We start from the raw sequence: 20148 nt of genomic DNA on the forward strand, positions 1-20148 counted from the left end.
AATGGAGAACAGGAAGGGGCAAGTAAGTGTGTATCTTCCCTTTGGGCACATGGTCTCTGGACAACTTCAAAGAACCTGGGGCACAAGCACCAAATTCCCCATCCTCCTAGCCTTAGTCCAGAATCTCTTCTGGCTTCTAGGAGAATCAGGAGGACCCCGCTACCTAGAAAAGGGCCATGCACCAGTCAGGTTAAGTCTGCAGGGAGTGGGGGGTTGCTCTTCTTGATGAGACAGACAGCTGCAGCAGGAGGTTAGATAGCTGGAAGAACTCCCATTCATTGGTGGGGGATGGGCAGAGCAATGACAGTGGAGGGGAGCATCCCAGCTGATGAGGCAGGGCAGGAAAGAGGCTGCAAGGCCTTCCATGGAAACAGAAGGACGGACAGAATAGTTTTCCAGACTTGGGAGCTGGGACAAAGACCTATCTGCCTTAGCATCTCTCACTACACCCCATCCCTGGCCCCATGACTGCTATGGTGCAGACACACCCTCTAATATATACACAGAGGCCTATGCTTGCAAGCTTGTGCACACACACACACACACATACACACATACACACACACATACATACACACGGGTGGGGTGGGGGGCAGGGGAGACATTGCATGTGAAGCATTGGTTTCTAACAAAAAGAACTGAAAATGGTCTTTCTGACAGAGCTAGAATGGAGTAGGGGGAACAGAAACTTCGCCTGTCTTCATGTAACAATGTCCTGTTCTCCCTGCCCCCCTAACACACACACACACACTGCACACACTACTTCTGAGGAAGCTTCTGGTCTGCTGGGCAAAAGCAAGCCATCCTTCCTCCCCCTTACTCCCTCCTCACAGTGGGGAAGCCAGAGCAATCTGTTCCTGATGGGTAAACACAGGCATGAGTACGTGCACACACATGCTCACAAACACACCAGCAATTCAGGGTCACATGGCACCCAGTGCTCACTTCTCCCCGAGATGTAGCACACACTGGGGACTCTCACTACCACCTGGCAGAGCTCCTTGAAGCCCTCCCTACCTTTACATACACACAGCCAGAGCTTCACAGACACACGCAGGCAGCCTCTCACAGACACTGGCACCCATAGTTCACCATCGTGACTACACATCTTGGCCCTCCCACGTGGACGCCCACTGCCACAGCTTCACACACGCTGTGCATGCACACACGTATTACAGTCACAGTCATACACACAGACTCACACACGCTCACTCAAAACAGGCACAGTCTCACATATGGATGCCATCACACATTCAGAACAGTCTATCTTCCACACAGATATCATCGCACCTCCAGAAACTCAGAGTCCCCCAGTCACCTTCAGCCTCTCATGCTCCCACATCCAGCAGTGAGAAATACAAAGATACACACAGAATAGCTACTCCATGCTGGGTCCTTGGATTGCCCGGGCTGCACTTGGGGGTAGGGTGCTAAAGCTCAGGGTAGCCTAAGGAAGAAGGAAAAGGGAAGGAGAAACTTTGTTCATCCCCCAAAAGCAAATAAATATCTGATAACTTCCTAGGTGGCTCCTTCCTCCCCTGACCCTGCTTTCCCAGCATCCCGGAATAAGAGGAGATCCAGGCCAGACAGACAGGGTAAGGTAAGGATCCAGGCCAGACACCCCTGGGTGAAGAGATGGTGGCACTGGTAGCAAAAGCCAGAAAACCCCAGAAATAAGCTCACTCCCCAGACCCCTCCTGCCTCCCCTTAGCACCCCCTCTTCTCCAGGATGAGGATCAGCAACAGTTCTCAACCTAGCCACCTGCTGTATGATCCCAGTCCTCTTCAAAACCTCTCTGTGCCCATAACTATTTATAGTGCACCTGAGTGTCAGGCCTGGCTGCAAGAGGCAAGGTAAGGAGAAGGAGATGCGGCTCAGACCTCAACCCCCAGCCCCTGCCAAAGCCCTGTCATCACTGTTAGGCCCAAAGAGAGATGGGGACAGCACTGGCCAAGCAAGTGCTCTTCTAACTAACCATTGAGGACAAGAATTGTAAAGTGTCCTTGGACCCTGCAGCCCTGCCCCCCATCACAAGAGAGGACGCTGTGTCGCTGTCCAGGCAGAATGGAATCCAAGCTGTGCTGGCCAGGCCCCAACCTGGGAACAACTGGCATTGCTGTTGACATCCTTACCATTTGCCACTCCAGGTGTAGCTTGGGCCCTAACACCCTATCATAAAGGGAGCATGGTAGGGCTCCATGGAAGCCAGGAAGGGAAGCAAACATCAGACAAGAGGATGTAAGGAAACCAGGTAGGGCAATCCCATAAAGCCCAGGTGATAGGGACTTAAGGAAAATAAAAAAGTAGACAGTGGGAACAAAAGAAATCAGGCAGAAGGGTCTAGGAAAACCAGGTGACAGAGCCCAAAAGACCATAGGCTGTGGGGACCAAATGAAACTAGGCAGTGGGGACTATAGTTTGCTAGGAGGTGGGAACAAATGAAGCCAGGCAAGAGGCCCACAGGATGTGAGAAAAGAACGATATCAAGAGCTCATCCCCTCTGTAGATGTCACCCCCACACCCTGCCTGGACCTCTTTCTCTGTAGCCCCCTTCCCACCCAGGTTGTGGTCCCCTCCCCCAGGCCAGTGGAAACAGCTAGAGCCCCCTCCTCTCTCAGAAGCCTGGGCGGGTTTCAGCCAATGGGCCCCAGCCCCATCCCTGGGACCTCAGGAAGTCCCAGTCCCTCCCACCGGCTGTAGAAGCAGAGGGGCTGTTGGGGAAGGGGGGGGGGGGGGGGAAAGAGAAGAGAGACAGCTTGGCAGGGGGAGCGCGCCGAGCAGCCGCGGGGGGCGGGGGCCGAGAAAGGAGCGGGAAGCTCCGAGGCGGGCTGGCGGGCGGCGCCGGCGGGGGTGTCTCAGCGGCGGCAGTGGGGGTGACAAGTTCTCCGGCCCTGCGGCCGCGCGGCCACTGACCTGGGTCCCCGCGCAGGCGCCCCGTCGGTGCCTCCGGCGCTCCTTGGGTCCGCCCCGCAGCCCGCGGGCATCGGGCGCCCGGGGCTGGGGCCCAGGAGGCCCGGGCCGGCCCGGGGGGCAGGAGCCCCCCGCAACACCGCGACTCCGGACGGGCGGGCGGGCTAGGGGCCGGCCCGAGCTGTGAGTGAGCGAGCGAGCAAGGCGGCGAGCGGGCCGGGAGGAGGGGAGGAAGGAGCGCGCCACGAGCGAGGCGAGCTAGCAGAGGGAGCGAGTGAGGGACGGCAGGCAGTGAGGTCATCCTTTGAATCTAATTGTCTGAGTCAGGAGGAGATGTGGCACTTGATGCTGGGGGAGGGAGGGGGAAGGGACCCTCTGCTCCGAGCAGCGGCCCCTCCTCACACCCAGGGCCGCTCGGGCCTCCCTTCCCCCGCCCAGGGCGAAGTTGCCTCAGGCCAACTCCGGCGGACCCCAGCCTGTCTCAGGGTTGACTGACCTCTGTAGCCAGGGGAAATCAATAAGCCGTGAGATGTGGGACCCAGTCCCACATCACCCCCCAGAGAGTGGCCACCTTCCTACTCTCTGGGGGTGATGGCGACCCCCACCCAGGCCCAGGTCAAGGTTCCTAAATTTCTAAGGGTAATGGTAGGTGCCCAACCCACCTCCAGGTCACATTCCTGCCCTTTGAGGATAAAGGGGAAACTTCAGCCAGCCTTCCAAGTTACCTTCCTGCACTTTAGGAGCATGGAGCCCCCAATTCTATTCCCTAAGTTACTTCTTGCTCTGGGAATATTAGGGAATCTGGACATTGAACCCCAGCTCACCTTCCGACCCTCTGAGAATAATAGTGCAATGCCACCCAATCTTCCAGTTACTGAACTTTGGGGGCATAAGGACCTCCAATTGACCCCAAAGGTCTCCCTATTCTACATGCCCAACTTTTTAAGAGAGGCAAAGACCCAGGCTAGATTACCAGGGTCCCCTAGGGGCTGGGCTGCCCAAGGAACCAGGCTACTCCGTGGTGGGGGGGTGAAGGGGGACAAGATGGGCCCTGGGTCTGTTAGGTATGCACACCCATGCATGCACATATGACCACATGTGCACATGTGTAAACACACAGGGGGTGCGCACCAGGCAGCTGGGGATGCTCACACCAAGGGCCACACACCCCTCCCCTCACCCCCTGGGGGGAGGGGTGATAAATATTTAAGGGCTTTTAGCTCAGAAGGGGCTGAAGCTGGGGGAGGGAGGGGGATCCACGATGCCTGATTAATGGGGTTACGGGCTTGGATCAATCCATCCGCCCGCTGCTCCCTGCTCCCTCCCCCCTCCTCCTCCCTCCCTCGGCCTAATGCGCTTTATCAGGAGACGCTTTTCTGACTTGGCAGCGTCGGGTGTTTTAAATAGACCCATTTAGAGCAGGGGTTGGGGGAGAAGGGGGGAAGGGAGACAGAGATTGAGACAGGCTGGGAGACAGAGATGATTCAGGAGAGAGACAAGCCCTGGAAGAGAAACTGGGAGAGGAGAGACAAAAGGAGATGCAGAGACACGGAGATAAGAGACTGAGGATGAGATACCCAAGGAGGCTGATACGGGAGGGGGTAATAGGAGGCCAAGGGGAAGCTGGGGGGTTGCAGAGCAGAAACAAACAAAAAAAGAGACAGAGAGAGAGAGAGACAGAGAGAGAGAGAGAGGAAAGGAACCACCAGCAGCAGAGAGAAACCCGGAGAGAGGCTCTCTGCAAGGGCTGAGTGCTAGCCTGGGAGACAGCAGATATCTTTATTTCCAAAAACAGTTTTTCATCCACTTTGTTAAATTAAAAAGCTGTTTTTAAAGTGATGCTGGAGGTGCTGTGGAGGGAGGGTGGACAGAACTGCCAAGTCTTCCCTCCCAGCCTCCTCTTTGGGCCCCCACAGAAGCTGCCTAACCCTTAACTAACCCCAGGGGTGTTCTCTAGCTCCCCTGCTCTCTGTGATCCTCTGGGATCTCTAGAGACACAGTCAGGGCATCAGAGCTACTGTTCATTGGCAGGAAGTCCTTCCTGCTGTCTGGCCTCAGTTCCTCCTGCTGCAGGAGCCCAGTCTCTTGCCCAACCACTAGCCTTCTCTTCTCCAGCCCCTGTTGCAACTCAATACGGTGATCCCAATTGTGGGGGGGTGGGATTATGTGCTCACAGAAGTAGCTCACTTTACCATCAAATCATGAGACTCCTCCCAGGTGTGCCCCCTATAAATATTTATTATCTATTGTTGTGTAAATCCGAATTTCTATCAGATACCCTACCCTGTATCCTTAGGTCCTTTGGGAACAGTGGATTGGAAGCTTAACTCTCTACAGCTTTCTGGAGCCTCCCTACTCTTCAGAACCCCACCTCCATTTTAAGTCCCTTTTATGGCCATGTGTCAGCATGGGATACCCCACCCCACCCTCAAAAACATCCCAGTCCTAGTTCTGAAGGGTCAATCAGTCCCCTACTCCTGGGCCGGGAAAATGGCCAGTCTGTTTGGGAGCTGAGATGAAAAGCCGGCTGGCCTTTGTGGGCCTCTGGCGGGTTTTGGACAATAGGCCCTTCCGTTCCGCTCCAGCGCCTCGATTCCTTGGACGCCCCCACCCTGGGCTGCCAATCGGGGGCCTTGGCTGCCCTTAATGAAAGGCAGGGAGAGTCAAGCCCAGCCCCATGGCTGGCCCCAGAAGATTTTGGAATTTCCGACCCCCATCCCATCTACTCCAAGCCCAGCTGCTTCCCCAATCAAGCCAGAGAGATGCTTTGGGGGCAGAGAGGGAGCCTGACAATGAGACAGAAATATATTCCCACATCCAGGATTCAGCCCTCTTAAGTACAGAACCCAGTTTTCTGACCTGGCTTCGCCCTTGCCTGTGTGACTGCGGGTAAGTCCCTTCCCCTTCGTGGGCCCATCATAGGGGCATGAAAAGCCTCAGAAGGAAGAACAGAGGAAGAGAAGGAAGGGATCTCAGGCCCTCCTTCACGCACATCCCCAAACCTATAGCCCCATTGCACCAGCCTGATACCCAGAGACAGACCTGCCTCATGTGGGTCCCCAGCACATACCTCTTCACCACTGGCCGTACACTGAGCACATCAATGTCCTCCTTCTCCAGACCAACTCTTTCCAAGACTTCCAAAACCAAGGGGATGGGATGATGTGACAAGGCTGGATTCTAGAAGGGCAAAGGGCACAAATCAGAGGTCACAGAGGACCCACAGGCCTTAGTCCAACTAAGAACTCATTCCATACAATGCCTCTCAGAGAAGGGGAGACTGAGGCAGGCAGCAGGTAAGTGTCTAGAAAAGGGAAAGTTTTTTTTTTAATGTTTATTTATTTTTGAAAGAGACAGACAGAGTGTGAGCAAGGAAGGGACCAAGAGAGACAGAGGAGACACAGAATCCGAAGCTGGCTCCAGGCTCTGGGCTATCGGCACATAGGCCAATGCAGGGCTCAAACTCATGAACTGAGAGATCATGGCCTGAGCTGAAATCGGAGGCTTAACCAACTGAGCCACCCAGGTGCCCCTAGAAAAGGGAAAGTTGAGAATAGTCCAGACTCCCTCCAGCACCCCATGTTGACTTCGGATGCTAAACCACAGGGACAAAGGGAAGCCACAAGTGGCCTAACATCACATACAGATACATACTCATATCCACAAACAATCCAAAGTCCCCAGACAACCAATTCACAGGCACAAGTACTTCCACATCACACACTTTTTCACACGCAACCGTCAGGGCAAAAACACCCACCATCATACTATCCTCTTCTCATCACCACTACGATTTATTGAGAATCTGTTATATGCCAGGAACTGTGTCAAGCACTTTATATGCATTATCTCATTTAATCCTCATGACTTCTCCATGAGGTAGGTTCTATTATTATTCCCATTTGACAGTTGAAAAAACAAGGTTCAGGGAAGTTAAGTAACTTGCCTCCGACCATATAGCTGATCAGTTCCAGTGCACAGATTTGAGTCCAAGTCTAGCTCCAAAGCCTTTGTGCTCTACTGGTTTGCCTCTGCAGTTCTCTCTCTTGCCTGCACAATGCCTTTCCCAGTAACAGTAACAGCTAACACTTGTTCCGAGTTCTTAATGAGTCAGGTATCATGATAAGTGCTTAACATACATTTTGTACTGAATCATCAAAACAACTTTAGAGTTAACCCTGTTTCCATTTTACAGATGAGGAAACAGAGGCTCAGAGAACAAAAGCACCTTGCCCAAAATCCCACAAATGGTAGCTGATATCCCACAAATGGTAGCTGATAAGGAAGCCAGCTTTGTATTCAGAGCTGTCTTGAAAGCCACTATTGCTTCAATGGGCTCCAGTCACTCAACAGAAGAGATCCTCAGGATCCAACTTCCCCTCCCCCCCCCTAAAAAATAGGTCCCAGATGTGTTTGCCAAAGGCATGGTCAGGTGCCTAAACACATACCCATGAGAAAGGGTCATCCATGTCATCCAACCCTGACCGAAGACGCAACCAGACAGAGATGGCCATAAACTAAAATAAGGTGTTAGAGACAGGGTGGCTGGTGATAATAGATACAGACATACCAAGAGATAGGCAAACAGAGGGAGACAGGTTAGAGACAAGAGGCACACATCAGGCCAGAGACTAACAGACATTTGGGAAAAGAGACAACAGAGGGAGAGGAAGATACAGGCAGACATGAAAAAACACAAATAAGTACCAACATCAAAAGACACAGACACACATAAGGAGCCCTCTAGGGGCGCCTGACTGCCTCGGTCAGTAGAGCATGCGACTCTTGATCTTGGAGTTGTGAGTTCGAGCCCCATGTTGGGTGTAAAGATTACTTTAAAAAAGAGGGGGGGGGGGCTCCAACCTTCACAAGAAAAAAATTGTGTAAGCAAACAAGGCTCAGGCTGTGCGTGGCTTGTGCGTATGTGTGCGTGCACATGTGTTGGGGGTGCATGCAGAGTCTGTATCGCTACGCATATTACACCAGCTGTTCCAGCAATTTCATCTGATTAATAATAAATGCCCCGTAATTACAGCTGCTCCCCCAGCCCTCTTTCCTGTTTTTTGTCAGCTGCTGCCAGGCCAGCCCCTTATGGACCCCACGGCCCTCTCCATCCTCACCTGCTGCCTTCTAGTAGGCTGAGAGGATACAACCTGATGGAGGAGGCCAGACTCCCATTCTGAGGAGGGAATACCCATCTATCTTAGATTAATGCCCTCTACCTCCAAGTAAAAGACCATCTCCCTTAGGTCTCACTCGGTACTCTCCCCTATCCTAGGTATAACCTGTGACTCCTAACATGGCCTAGGGGCCCAAGTCTAGGAAGCAAAGAGATAAACTACAAACTCCCCTTGTCCACCCTTTATCACTCACTGGTTGAAAGAAGTCTCCATTCACAAACTTCCCCTAGCTTTGGAACCCCACAGACTCAAAGGAGGAAGGAACTAGTTCAGCGGCCCCCACCACATCATTCCAACCCAGAATCTCTGCCTACTTGTGTATCCTCCTGCTTTGGACACTGGGTGGCTCCGCCTCCATTCCTGAGCGCCACCGCCCCCCCCCCCCCCCAGGTCCACCTCCTTCCAGGCCTCCCACCCTAGCTCTCCAAGGCAGCTCTATCAGAATCAGCTGCGGGTTTGTGCTGATCTGTTTCTAATCGCTGGGGCCTGGTTCACGCTTCCCCCCCCCCCCAATATTGATTCCATTATTTGGAGAATCATTGACGTCAGGGAGCTGGATGGGTGCCAAAACCGCCTTCTCTCCGGGCCTGGGCCAGGGCCCAGCCCCCCCCCCCCCCCAATCCCGTGATTTCACAGAGGGGCCCAGAAAGGTCAGCTTACAGGCCAAGGTCACACGGCATCTGCCCTCAGAGGCCAGGCTTTTCTTACCTTTTTGGAACCACTGTGCAGCATCCATCTCCAGGGAAGAGGGGATACACAGATGCCTGGGGGGTCAGAAGTGAGGTGGGGGCCTATAAAAGGGGGTGTACAAGAACCCCACTGGGACTCAGGCTGCAAGGAAGGGCTCTAGGAGGTAGGGATGGGGGCAGTGGCTCAGAAAAGGCTACTTAAGGAAGATTTTTTTTTTCTTTGCCACATACTTATTTTGGAATATCTTGAAGCTGGACTTGAAATGGTTACGACTGACTACTTAATTTATACATCTGATATCAGATGTATATTCAAACTCCCCAGGAAGTAAATTCTCTACAGTGTAAAATAACAGACTACCCTAAATGTTGCCATAATTTGAAGAACTCGCACTAGTTTTATAAATCTTTGTCCCATATACAACAGAAGCTCTGTCTCTCATGCATCTCCTGCCCATGCTGCCTCAGTTTTCCTATACTCTCCTGGTCTCTTCTGGCTCTGTGTCTATCTTATCAAGATGCAGCCACTGCTACACTAGCCCACACGAGCAACTCCTAGGCTCTGGCTGGACAGGGTATTTTTAGGATCTGAACCCCGTGTTCTCAGACAGACATTAATAACCAATACAGACAGTCTGTGGTGCCCACAGCAGCTAAACAACCTCAGAGCCTAGCCTCAGCAGCTCAGAGATGGGGTCTATTGCCTTAGCTAGAGTCCAAGAAACCAACCTAGAGAGACCAAGGGACATGCTCACAACCACATGAGAAAAGGACTTCTGAAAAATCCTGAAGCTGAGAGGACAGAAGTGACCTCTGACCTCTGCCACAGAATCAGTCATCCCCACCTCCACCCCAGTCGCCCTTAGTCCCAACCTTTTCAAGGAATAAGCTGCCTATCCTCTGCACCCCTTCCCTGAGTGCAAGGAGATCCTTCCTTTAGTCTAGACTACAAATCATTCAGGCGCCTTTCAAGTCAAATAGGGGTAATACAACAGACACTGCTCTGTCTCAAGCCACAAACCCCAGAGAATCCCCTCTCCCACTCAACAATTCATTCCTCAATATTTATTGAGCACCTAATCCGTGTCAGGTACTGTGCTGGCAGTTGAGGATATGGTCCTGCCCGCATGGAACACTCAGTCTGATGAGAGAGAAAAAGATGCATCACCCTCTTACCAAGGAGTGTTCCAGGTCTGTGCCAGGGTCAGGGTACAGCAGTGAGCAGAGAACCCAGTCCCCGGGTCCCACAGAGCTCACAGGCAATTACTACGTAACTTTGCTGAGTTTTGTGAGGGGAAATTATAGTGTATAGTGTGGCATACTGACTATCCCAGGTCTGGAAAAACTCCTTCAGGATTGAGGACTCTTCCAATCCTAAACTCCAGGAGCTCTTGCCCTGACCAGATGTCATCATTATAGTCTAGCCTCAGTTCTTCCCACTGTAGCTGTAGCCCCAGCTTCCCAGAGCTAGTTCTGCAAGAAGCAGGGTCTAACTCTTCCCCACATCTGCCCTAGCTCCCCCTTCCACCTCTTGGCCCCCAGAGTTCCTGGCTCTGGTGAACGCCAACCCAGCATGACTCTGTGCTTTGGAGGCTCTCTTTGCCCTCTACAGAGGTAAAGGGGAGTGATGACCTCAGCACCTTCAGCCCACAGGGACCACTGGCCTCCCCAGCCTCTCCCCACAGGAAGCTGGAGCCTGGGTGGGTGTGGTCACCCAGGGCCACAGTTTACACAACTATCCTCACCCTATGGTGGGACTGGAGGAGGGGTCAGCTCTCTTCTCAGCCTTCTTGCTCTCTGGGACCCCCCCCCCCAACCAGGCACACAGGGCCCCCCCCCCCACCATCTGCATTTCAAAGAAAATCTGCTCCATATGTTTCCATTCATTTACACTTCAACTCACCATGGGGGGGCAGAGACCAGAATGCCAGTCCTTCAAGGCCCCCCCCCAGAGGGGGGTGGGGAGCATGTGTCCCCTTCAGGGACAGGGAGCTGATAGAGCTGAGCCATCTGAGCCTGAGGGCCAGATCTGTACTGTTGTCGGTGTGCCCATGGGGTGATTATGCACCTCAGGCAGCCCTAACTTGCTGGCCTCCACAGCAGGAAGATATGTAAGCCCAGCAGTGTCTCCAAGGCAGGTGGAGTCCCAGCATAGTTTACAACCTAACCCAACCCTCCCCCACAGGGTTACTGCTTTTCTGAGGAGTACAGTAGAGATCGCTGGTCATACCATAGAGACAAGGTTAAGAGTTCCATAGACACTCCAGGAGACATTGTGAGATATAACATAACTTGGCCTCTATCCTTCTCCAGCCAAGGCAGAGGAAATATGAGGGTGGATTTCAGTCCAGTCTCCTCCTTTGGCTACCTTCTCACCACAGATCCAGGCTACCATCTCCCTTAGAATCAGAGATTCAATACCCTGGAAAGGTCAAAGGAGCCAGAGGTCTACCGTCTCACCAAGTCAATCTTGACACTCCTCCCATACTAAGGATGACTGGGATGGGAGAAATGTCTTGGGAAGACACAAGTCTTTTTTCCCCACACCGATTCCCTTACCACAGAAGGGGTACCCAAACTATTTAAGGGGGATATGCTTTCACATGGGGACTCTAAGAGTACATAATCACTCCTGTGCCAAAAAGCCACTCAGATCATCCTTAGTCTCCTTGCAGAAAGAAAGGCAAAAAGGTTTAACTGGGTGAGTGTTTCCCACAACCCTCTCCATCAGTCCACAACCCAAGTGAGTGACACTCCCAAATATGTATCCTCTCTCCTTTCCACCTTTGGAGGGGACATGTCTTGTGGCAGTTGCTGTTCCTTACCCAACTGCCCTGTTCTACACCATAAACCAAAGAAAGCATGGGTGTATTTGACTATGAGTTCACCACAACCCTAGTTTGGGTTTGAATGTGAGCCCCAGAATGGAAGCATAACTGGGTGTGATTCCAAGTGTGAATCCCAGGGCCCCCATGTGAATATATAAAAGTGTAGTGTGAGTCTAAGCCCCAAGACAGAAGTGAGTTTAATGTAATCACCAGAGATGCTAGTCTTGAGTGTGAACACTGAACACTGGGTCCCTGAGTGATCCCAGGATGGAAGTGAGAATCTTGCTAGTGTGAATCTCAGTGTGAGCTCCAAGGTAAAAGGATGAGTCTATGAACCTCAGTGTCTTGTGTGAATCTTGAGTTCAAATATGAGCCTGAGGTTCCCCATGAGAATCTGAGTGTGAGCCCTTAGTCTTCATGTGACTCCAGCTATGAGCCCCAGAATGTTAAGTGTGAATCCAAAATGGAAGTCCAGGGTCTTAGTGTGAATCCAGATGTGAACTCTAGGACCCCAGTGAGATTCTGAGCATGGGCTCTAGGTATCAGTGTAAGTCTATGAGCCTCAGAACAGGAATGAGAATAGAAGTGTCAGCATGAGTCCCAACGTGAGTCTGATGTAACCCTACAACTGAAGTGTACAATTGGATATGAGCCCCAGAATTTAAGCGTGAATCTGAGTGTATGCCTATATGCATTTAAGCGTCCCAGTGTGAATCTGACTATGAATTCTAAAGAAGCCCCAGGAAGTCTTGAATGTGTAGTTTAAACTCCTAGTTTTTGTATAAGGTTCAGAGTCCCTCGGAGTATTAACCCTGACGGAATGTGAACCTTAGCTCCATGTCACCAATCCTGACCAGGAACCCCAAGAACCAATCCAGAGGATTTGTGTGGTTTTGACAGTAGAGAGGGAGGCATAGTTTATTGAGACACATAGGCCCTCCACCCCCAAGCCCTGGCTAGCCCTGCAGCCATAGGAATATTCAATTGTTGAAGTCACATTCCTACACAAGCAATGGTATACCATCACACCCAGAGTTAGAACACAAAAATACACTGTTTCAGACGCCCTGGACATACAGCAATTGTCAATGCAAACACACACCCAGCATTTCAAATTCCCACCTCAATGATTACAGCCGCATGAACACCCCCAGTGACACAGACACAAACATACCAAGTATTACAAGCAAAACAACTGGCGTTACAGACCCATTCCCACAGTGGCATGCAGACACACACCTAGTGTTGCAGACAAGCTGCCAGCCACACAGACACACACAGACACTAATCAAAGAGAGAGCCTAGACAGAAAGAGAAAGAAAATCCTGAATTTTCAACAAGGCGTGAAATAGTCCTGCCCGCCTGAAGCTACTGAAGGGGGGAGGGGGCCAAGGGAGCGAGCGAGCGCGAGAACTAGACGCAGGAGAAGAGGCTCGGGAGAGGAGAGGAGCCGAGGAAGAGAGCTGTCCGTCTGGTGACCTCCCCGCGGCCCAGCCCCCACGCACGGGGAGATACACTACTCGGAACAACACAGGGACACCCAAGCCCACTCACACAGAGCCGCACTGGAGGAGACACACACGGGCTGACTCACAAAGAGACGGGGATACACCACAAGCGGACTCACAAACACACAACAGAGGGGGTCTTACAAAGAGACACTGAAGGAAACCCACTACATGGAGATACAGGCGGACTCACGAGGAAACCACAGGCAGGCTCACACCGAGACACACACACGCGGATTCACACGGACACACATACACTGGCAAACGCGCAACCGTCCGTTCACACCCCTGGGCGCTTTTAAGTCTAGATTTCTGCGGGAGAAGGAATCCGCCTTCGGGCGCGCGGGGGTCACTACAACCCCCCAGTTCCGGAATTTTCCCAGACCCCGCGTGCGCTGCTGAGGGGTGAGAGAGAATAGGGACGCTAGGACAATCCGCCCGGCCACATCCCCCCAGCCGATTGTCCGCCCCCACCATCACCACGCCCAACCCCCGACGCCCCGGGACGCTGGGGGCCGCTTCTCACGCGCCCCCGCCCCCGAGTTTGCGGGCAAAGTTTCCCTTGAACTTTCCCGTTTCTCTCTTCCCTGGGGTCGCGGGCCCACGCGTGTCCTCTCCCTCTTCCCGCGCGCACGAGGGCCGCGGGTCTGTCGGTCAGCCCGAGGGTCTGAGGGTCCGGCCGCGCGCTGTCCGCCGCGGGGTACTCACCGCGCCCTCGGGCCGCGGGGGCTCTGCGCCTTGCCCTTCGACCACCCCGGGCAGGGAGCGAGGCACGGAGCGCGGAGCTAGCACCGCTGCCGGATCCCGCTGCCGAGCCCCGCGCCGCGCCGGCTGGAGCCGCCGCCTCCGCTGCCGCCGCCGCCGCCCGCTCTGCACCGGCTCCTCGGCGCTCGGCGGCTTTAACCCCCCCATCCTCCTCCCTCCCTCGCGCGCTCCCTCCCTCCTTCCCTCGCCCATGTGACCGCGGGCGCCCGCTCGGCCGCGCGCGCCCTCGCTCCCCTCCCCCTCCCGCCTTGTCTCCCCGCGCCTCCGCGGCCGCGCGCCACGACCCCCTCCCGGCCACTGCCCCCGCGCGCCCCCGGCCTGGCACGCTCCCGCGCCTGGCACGCGCGGGCACACTCACTCTGCGCAGGCCTGGGAGCCCCCACTCCCACTAGACTCGCGCTCGCACGAGCCCTCCCCCCGCTGGCACACTCGCCCGCACTGGCACGCGTGGCCCCCTCACATTCGCCCTTCCTTGGGAACGCCTGCCCTCCAGACGGCTGTGGCCCCTGTGCTTCACGCGCAGGCCCGGCCGCTGGTCTCAAAACCAGGCGTGCACACGTACCCGCACCCACTCCGCCGGACTCCCTAAGGACGCTGGGCGCGCCCCCTTCTCCCCCTCCCAGGTCGCTCATTCACACTCCCTCTCTCACTCAGCCTTGGCCAGGTCTCTGCTGCTCAGTGCTCCCGCTTGTTCAGGCCTTGACTACCTCGTACCGACACCCTGGCACACCCTGGGCCAATTCTCAGGGTCTTCCCGTAGGCATCTCTATGACAGAAGCACGAGCCAGAGCCCCCAGGACCCATTTTGGGTACAGGAGACCAGCCGTCTCTGCCCCTCCCCTATTCTGCTCCCAGCAATGACCACTCTTACAGTCATACACACATACACCTCTCACGCGGAGGGAATGGGGCTTTTCGCTACCCTGACCAGGATGGACCAGGCTGGGAGTCCAGGCCTTCTCTCCCATCAAGTCTCCGGTGACACTATAACTATCCCCTCTTTCCTCGCCCCGCGGGACACATGGTCTGGGGGGAAACCTCCGCTGGGATGAACAGGGTAGGGAAGTTACACCCTCTATGCCTGGACGGGCAGTTCCAGAATGCTGAGCACGCGCGAGTTCGGCGCTGGAGGTTCACCCTTCGAATTTTCCTTTCGCAGCCTCGGCCCCTGAGGGGCCAGTGTGCTCACTTCACTTGCCCTCGGGCCTCTGGTCTGGCTACAACAAGGGGGATTAAGGCTAGACAACCCAACCAACTTCTGAGGCCACGCGAGAGCGCAAAAGAAAGGTTGAATGCCAGAGGCGGAGAACGAGTGGCCCACCCCTATCTCCACCCCATGGATTTTTCACCCGACCTTTGACCATTAATCCCTGCGCCTGGCCCCTCCCGGGAGCTGCTCCAGGGCTGGGGGCGGGGAGAGGGGAAGGAACTATCTCGTAGTTTCCTCACACCCTTTCCCAGTAGGCTGCCCAAGCGCCGGGCCCTTTCCCAAGAAGTGCTTCAGGGACTCCCTTGTTCCCGCCATTGCCTGGGCTTTTCACTTTCACTTCCGTGGCTTCGGAATCCCCTCAGAGCAACCGGCAGGGGTCAGCCGGGGCTGAGGCTCAGAGAGGGCCAGCTGGGGCTTAAAGATACACAGCGAAATAGTGGTACTCAGCTGAGATCCCGCCCATCCCTACCCACAGTAAGGGTCCCTTATCCGGCCTCTCGGGCCCGCAGCCTCCAGATTCCCAGGCCACGGACGGGGACGGGATGGTGGACCCTGGGAAAGAGCGGGGCCGGCGGGACGAAATGGGGGGTGAGGGAGTCAGGAATTGCCCCTCACCCTGCGCAGCAACTAGGCCTGGATGAGGTTGGGTGCTCAGGGGGCCCCCATACCCCTCGAGGGGCCGACTGGCGCCGAGATCGGCAGGTCATTGCTGGATTTCCAGATCCTTCAGTGTCTTAGCCACTGCCTCCTGCCAGGATGAGGGCAGTGGGGGGTTCCTCCCCGAACAACGTCCCCTTTCCACCTGGGGACTCGGGGGCTGTAGTCAGCAGTACCGAAGTCCGCGGGTGCCGGGGCAAGGTCTGCGCCAGGCAATCAGGATCCGGGAGCCGGATATGTCGGTGCGTCCGAGGCTTGGCAAGGACAAGAGGCGCACGTCGGACTGGATCCCGGCGTCGGTAGATCCTCAGCAACTTCCAGGCGCAACACCCTGGCCGCGCCCTCTTCTCCGGTGTCGCAGCGACACCTGGCGGGCGATGAGGGACGCGCGTACACCCCTAAGGCTGCGGCTCCAGCTCAGAGGCGGCGCCCACCTATGGAACAGCCTGGGTGGGGCGCCTTCCCTTTGGCCGCCATAAGAACTGATTCTGCTCCCATCTGGATTGGGGCAACAGATTACCCGTGGGTTTCCGCTCCCACAGCTTTCAATGCCCTATCTGCCACGAGCTTCTGGGCTTCCTAAATGTTCGTGTTGAACCCTCCCATACCCCGGCGTGGGGGCAAAGCCAGGCTTCTTAGGTGGGGTTTCAAAGCCTTTGCAGGATCTGGCCCTGTGTCCTCTCAAGCTTTTAAAATTTAATTTTATTATTATTATTTTTAAGAAATCTCTACTCCCAACGTGGGGCTGGTACTCCCAACCCTGAGATCAAGAATCACATGCTTTAGGGACTGAGCCAGCTAGGCACCCCTATCTCCCATGGCCCCAGCTCCGCGCCAGCTCCCTTCTCTGTCATGCACACTTACTCTTAAGCTAAACCAACTTCATGGACGCTCTCCTCCCAGTCCCACCCTATCTTCACCGATCAACAACATCTGCTTCTCCAGTGAGGGGCAGCAGGAAATAATGCCCTTAGTTCAGAGCCCTCTTGCCCTGCAAGTGATGTAGATTTCAGATTTGATAACCCCAGAAAGACTTGGGAAATTGAGGGAAATTCTTCTTGACTCTTGAGTCCTTGGAGTTTTACACTTGCCATGAAAGAGGGCTCTGTGGCAGGACTTTTGGCTCAACCCTCCTCCATCATGGATAGCAAGGACCCTTCTCCATTCCTACTGCTGTGCCCTCAGGGAAGGAGGCTTCTATCCCACCTCCTATGGTCTACCTTTTCTAGTGCTCCTTTGGGAAATGATGCTCTTCTAATGTGCTGTTCCATCAGAAAGTTCCACTAGGGTCACACACTTGGCTATCCGAAGTTACAAACACACATAGGCTCTCTGTCTTGCCTACAAATGCCAAACACACAGTCATGTAAAGTAACATAGTTTCAAAGAGTCAAAAGTTTATATTCAACCCCGCCATGGCACACTGGGAGTCAGGGTCCTCTGCTTAGGACTGGCAGCTAGAGGTCCCAGAAGGGCAGGACCCCCCCGAATCGCACACTTATACACCATCCCCACACACAGACACGGTCACACACAGCCATGTACTCAGTCACACCGCATGTCACATAGGCACATACACTCAATCACACAAAGTTCCACACTGGGGTTTGGCAGTAGGGGCGGGCTCTGGGAGGCAGTTACGTAAAAGCCCTCATAGCTCCCCCCACTTCCCCCCCCCTTGCTCCCCCCCCCCCCGCCCCCCCCCCCCTGCTTCCTCTCCCAGTGCCAGCGCCCGGGGCGGCTTGGCTGGGGACCGGGAACAGCTCGGCCTCGCGGAGGCTCCAGGCGCCGAGAAACCCGATCCCCACACAGCCCCAGGATGAGCCAGGCAGGGGGGCCCCTTGAGCACCCACACACACACTCAGGGTCCAGCCTAGCACCCCAGGGAGGACTCACTTCTATCCTGGGACAGCACCTAGGACCCACTTACAACAGCCCTATGCTGCAGAGCCCCTTCTGGAATCTTGTCATTTGGACCACTGCCTAAGAGTGCCCTGACCCTTCTAACCTTGGCACCAGGAAAGGGCAAAGATTCCCTAAAAGTAAAGAACAGGAAAGAGCTGAAACTATAATAGGGAAACCTAAATATTCAGCCTGGAATTGTCCTCAGCTCTCTGGAGCTATCTATGTACTTCTCTCCTCACTGGGGCCCTCTAAATCCACTCAGATAGAAAGAGGTGGTTTCATTCCTGCTCCTGGCCCCCCTCAGATTTGCTACCTACTGATCCCAACATATTCTACCAGAATTCTGAATTATTTGGATAGGTCCAAGGCCTCCCCTCCCTCTCTTTGATATCCTCCCTTCCTCCTTAGTTGGAAGTTCTAAGGCCAGTCTAACCCCAGTTCCTCCCATTTTGCTAAGAAGGAAGTTTTGTGGGCAACCTGAGACAATGGGAATGAAATCCCCGAAAGAAGGAAGGATTAAGGCTCAGGAAACCCCTGAAAGCCCGGAGTCTAAGAGAAGAGGAATAAACGTCTGTGTCCCCCCCGCCCCCGCCACCCCAGTAAAACCCCCACCCTGCTCTGCAGCCCAGACTCTATTTTTGACAATAGGTTTTGGGTATTCTCCTGGGCTGCCCAGGCCCAGGCAAAAAGGGAATTTCCCCCTATGTTCTCTGCTAATGAACAAAACATTTCATGTTGAAATTCCTCCTCTGCCCCCAGCCCAGTGTCTCTAGGGCCCCCCCAGCCTGACCAAGCAGAGGGACCACTAGGAATGGAGTAACAGTAGGGGGAAGCCTCCAGGGGAAGCATAATTTACATTGGGTGGGGGGAACTTTTTTCATAAATAATTAGAGTGGCTTTTTTTTTTTTCACTTTTGGCTAAAATTACCCACTCTGTGGCAGCTTCCCAGAAAGGGCGGCGGGAGGGCAGCCGGAGCTGTCCCAAGGCCCAGGACATGGCCCCCCTCCCCTGGGCGAGGAGCTTTCCCCAAGTTGTTTTCCTGGTCTCTTCCTTTTGGATGTTTTTTTGATCATTAATCACATTTTCCATCCACAGGCTCAGTCCAGACCCCCTCCCCCTGGGGTCAGGGCTGGACAGAGGAAGGAAGAACAGACTCCAGAAGGATGAGTTGGGGACAAGATGGGCAATGACCCCTGGTCTTGGCTGACCTGAAAGAGGCTGTCAGTGGTATGTCACGGATCACACCCTCACTATCCTGGTACATAGTAGGACCTTATAGACCCAAGTGGACTGAATGAATGAACAGGTGTCCAGCTCTCAGAGCATCTAGCTGGCACTGGAAGGTAAAGCCTCTACTGTCACTCCCCTTATGCTACAGACAAGGAAACAACTCAGAGAGGGGGAGTCACCTGCCCAGAGTCACACAGCAAGTTAGTGCCTGGGCCAGAGCAGGACCCCAGGAATGCAGATAGCTCCCTCATTCATAAGGCAATCAATAAGTATATATTGAGCATCTACTATGTACCAGACATTGATGTAAGTGATAGAATATAGCAATGAAGCAAACAGACAAAAAGCTCTGCCCTCTCAAGGACATGGAGGAATTAGAACTCCACATACTACTGGTACGTGTATAAGTTAGTACAGCCACTTTGGAACATTGTTTGGCAGGATCTACTAAGTTGAACATCTATGTACCTTATTACCTCACAAAGAATGTTTATAGCAGTTTTATTCATAATAGTCTCAAGCTGGAAACAACCCAAATAAATGAATAGATTATGATACAGTTACAGAAAAAAAACCAAAAACAAAACAACAGCTATAGCTACACACAACAAAAATGGATAAAGCTCACAGACAAAATGTCAATCAAAGAAAAAAAAAAGAAACAGAAAAGAGTACAGCATATTGAATGATTTCATTTATGCAAAGCTCAAGAACAGGCAAAACTCATTTATGGTGATAGAAGTCGGAATCGTACTTACGTTTGTTGGGGGGGGGGCGGTGTTGGGTTCCAAAAGTGTAAACACATATGTCAAAATCTGATCTGTACCCTTAAGGTTTGTGTACTTTACTGTTTACTTTTTGTCTAAAAAAGTTTAAAAATCCCTTGTCCTCATGGGATTCCCATTCTAGTTAAGGAAGATGGATACTAAGCAAAATAGGCAAGTATACAATTTGTCCATGTGAGAGTGCTGTGTCTGAATCCATGGTCCTCTTAGGCAAGAGGTGACAGCCTAAATATCACCTAAAAGAAGCCTAGACTAAGCCCCTTTTTTTTCTCCCATAGTGCCATAGTCTTTTTCCTTATAGTAATTTGTGTGACGTTAAACTACCTAGTTACTTGTGTGGTGCCTGTGAGCTCCATGAGGGCAGCCCTGTGGCAACTAGAGCTGGGTCTGGCATAGAACAGGTACTCCTAACATTTGAACTAGATTTAAATAAATGTTGAATGAATGAATGAATGAATGAATGTGGTAAGCAAGCAGGA

At 53.6% G+C, this 20148-nt stretch overlaps 1 protein-coding gene across 1 annotated transcript in view; it reads right to left on the bottom strand.

Annotated features, from left to right (window-relative positions):
- Window positions 1-8898, bottom strand: part of CNTFR (ciliary neurotrophic factor receptor) — a 32998-nt gene extending 24100 nt beyond the window's left edge. Inside the window, exons 1-2 of the mRNA XM_049625364.1 lie at window positions 8800-8898; window positions 5982-6091 (exon numbers count right to left, since the gene is read on the bottom strand). The gene's annotated coding sequence lies outside the window, so the exon portion shown is untranslated. The remainder of the gene's footprint in view (window positions 1-5981; window positions 6092-8799) is intronic.
- Between the last annotated feature and the right edge of the window lie 11250 nt (window positions 8899-20148).

The sequence above is a fragment of the Panthera uncia genome, chromosome D4 (genome assembly GCF_023721935.1).
Source record: "Panthera uncia isolate 11264 chromosome D4, Puncia_PCG_1.0, whole genome shotgun sequence".
Taxonomy (NCBI): Eukaryota; Metazoa; Chordata; class Mammalia; order Carnivora; family Felidae; genus Panthera; species Panthera uncia.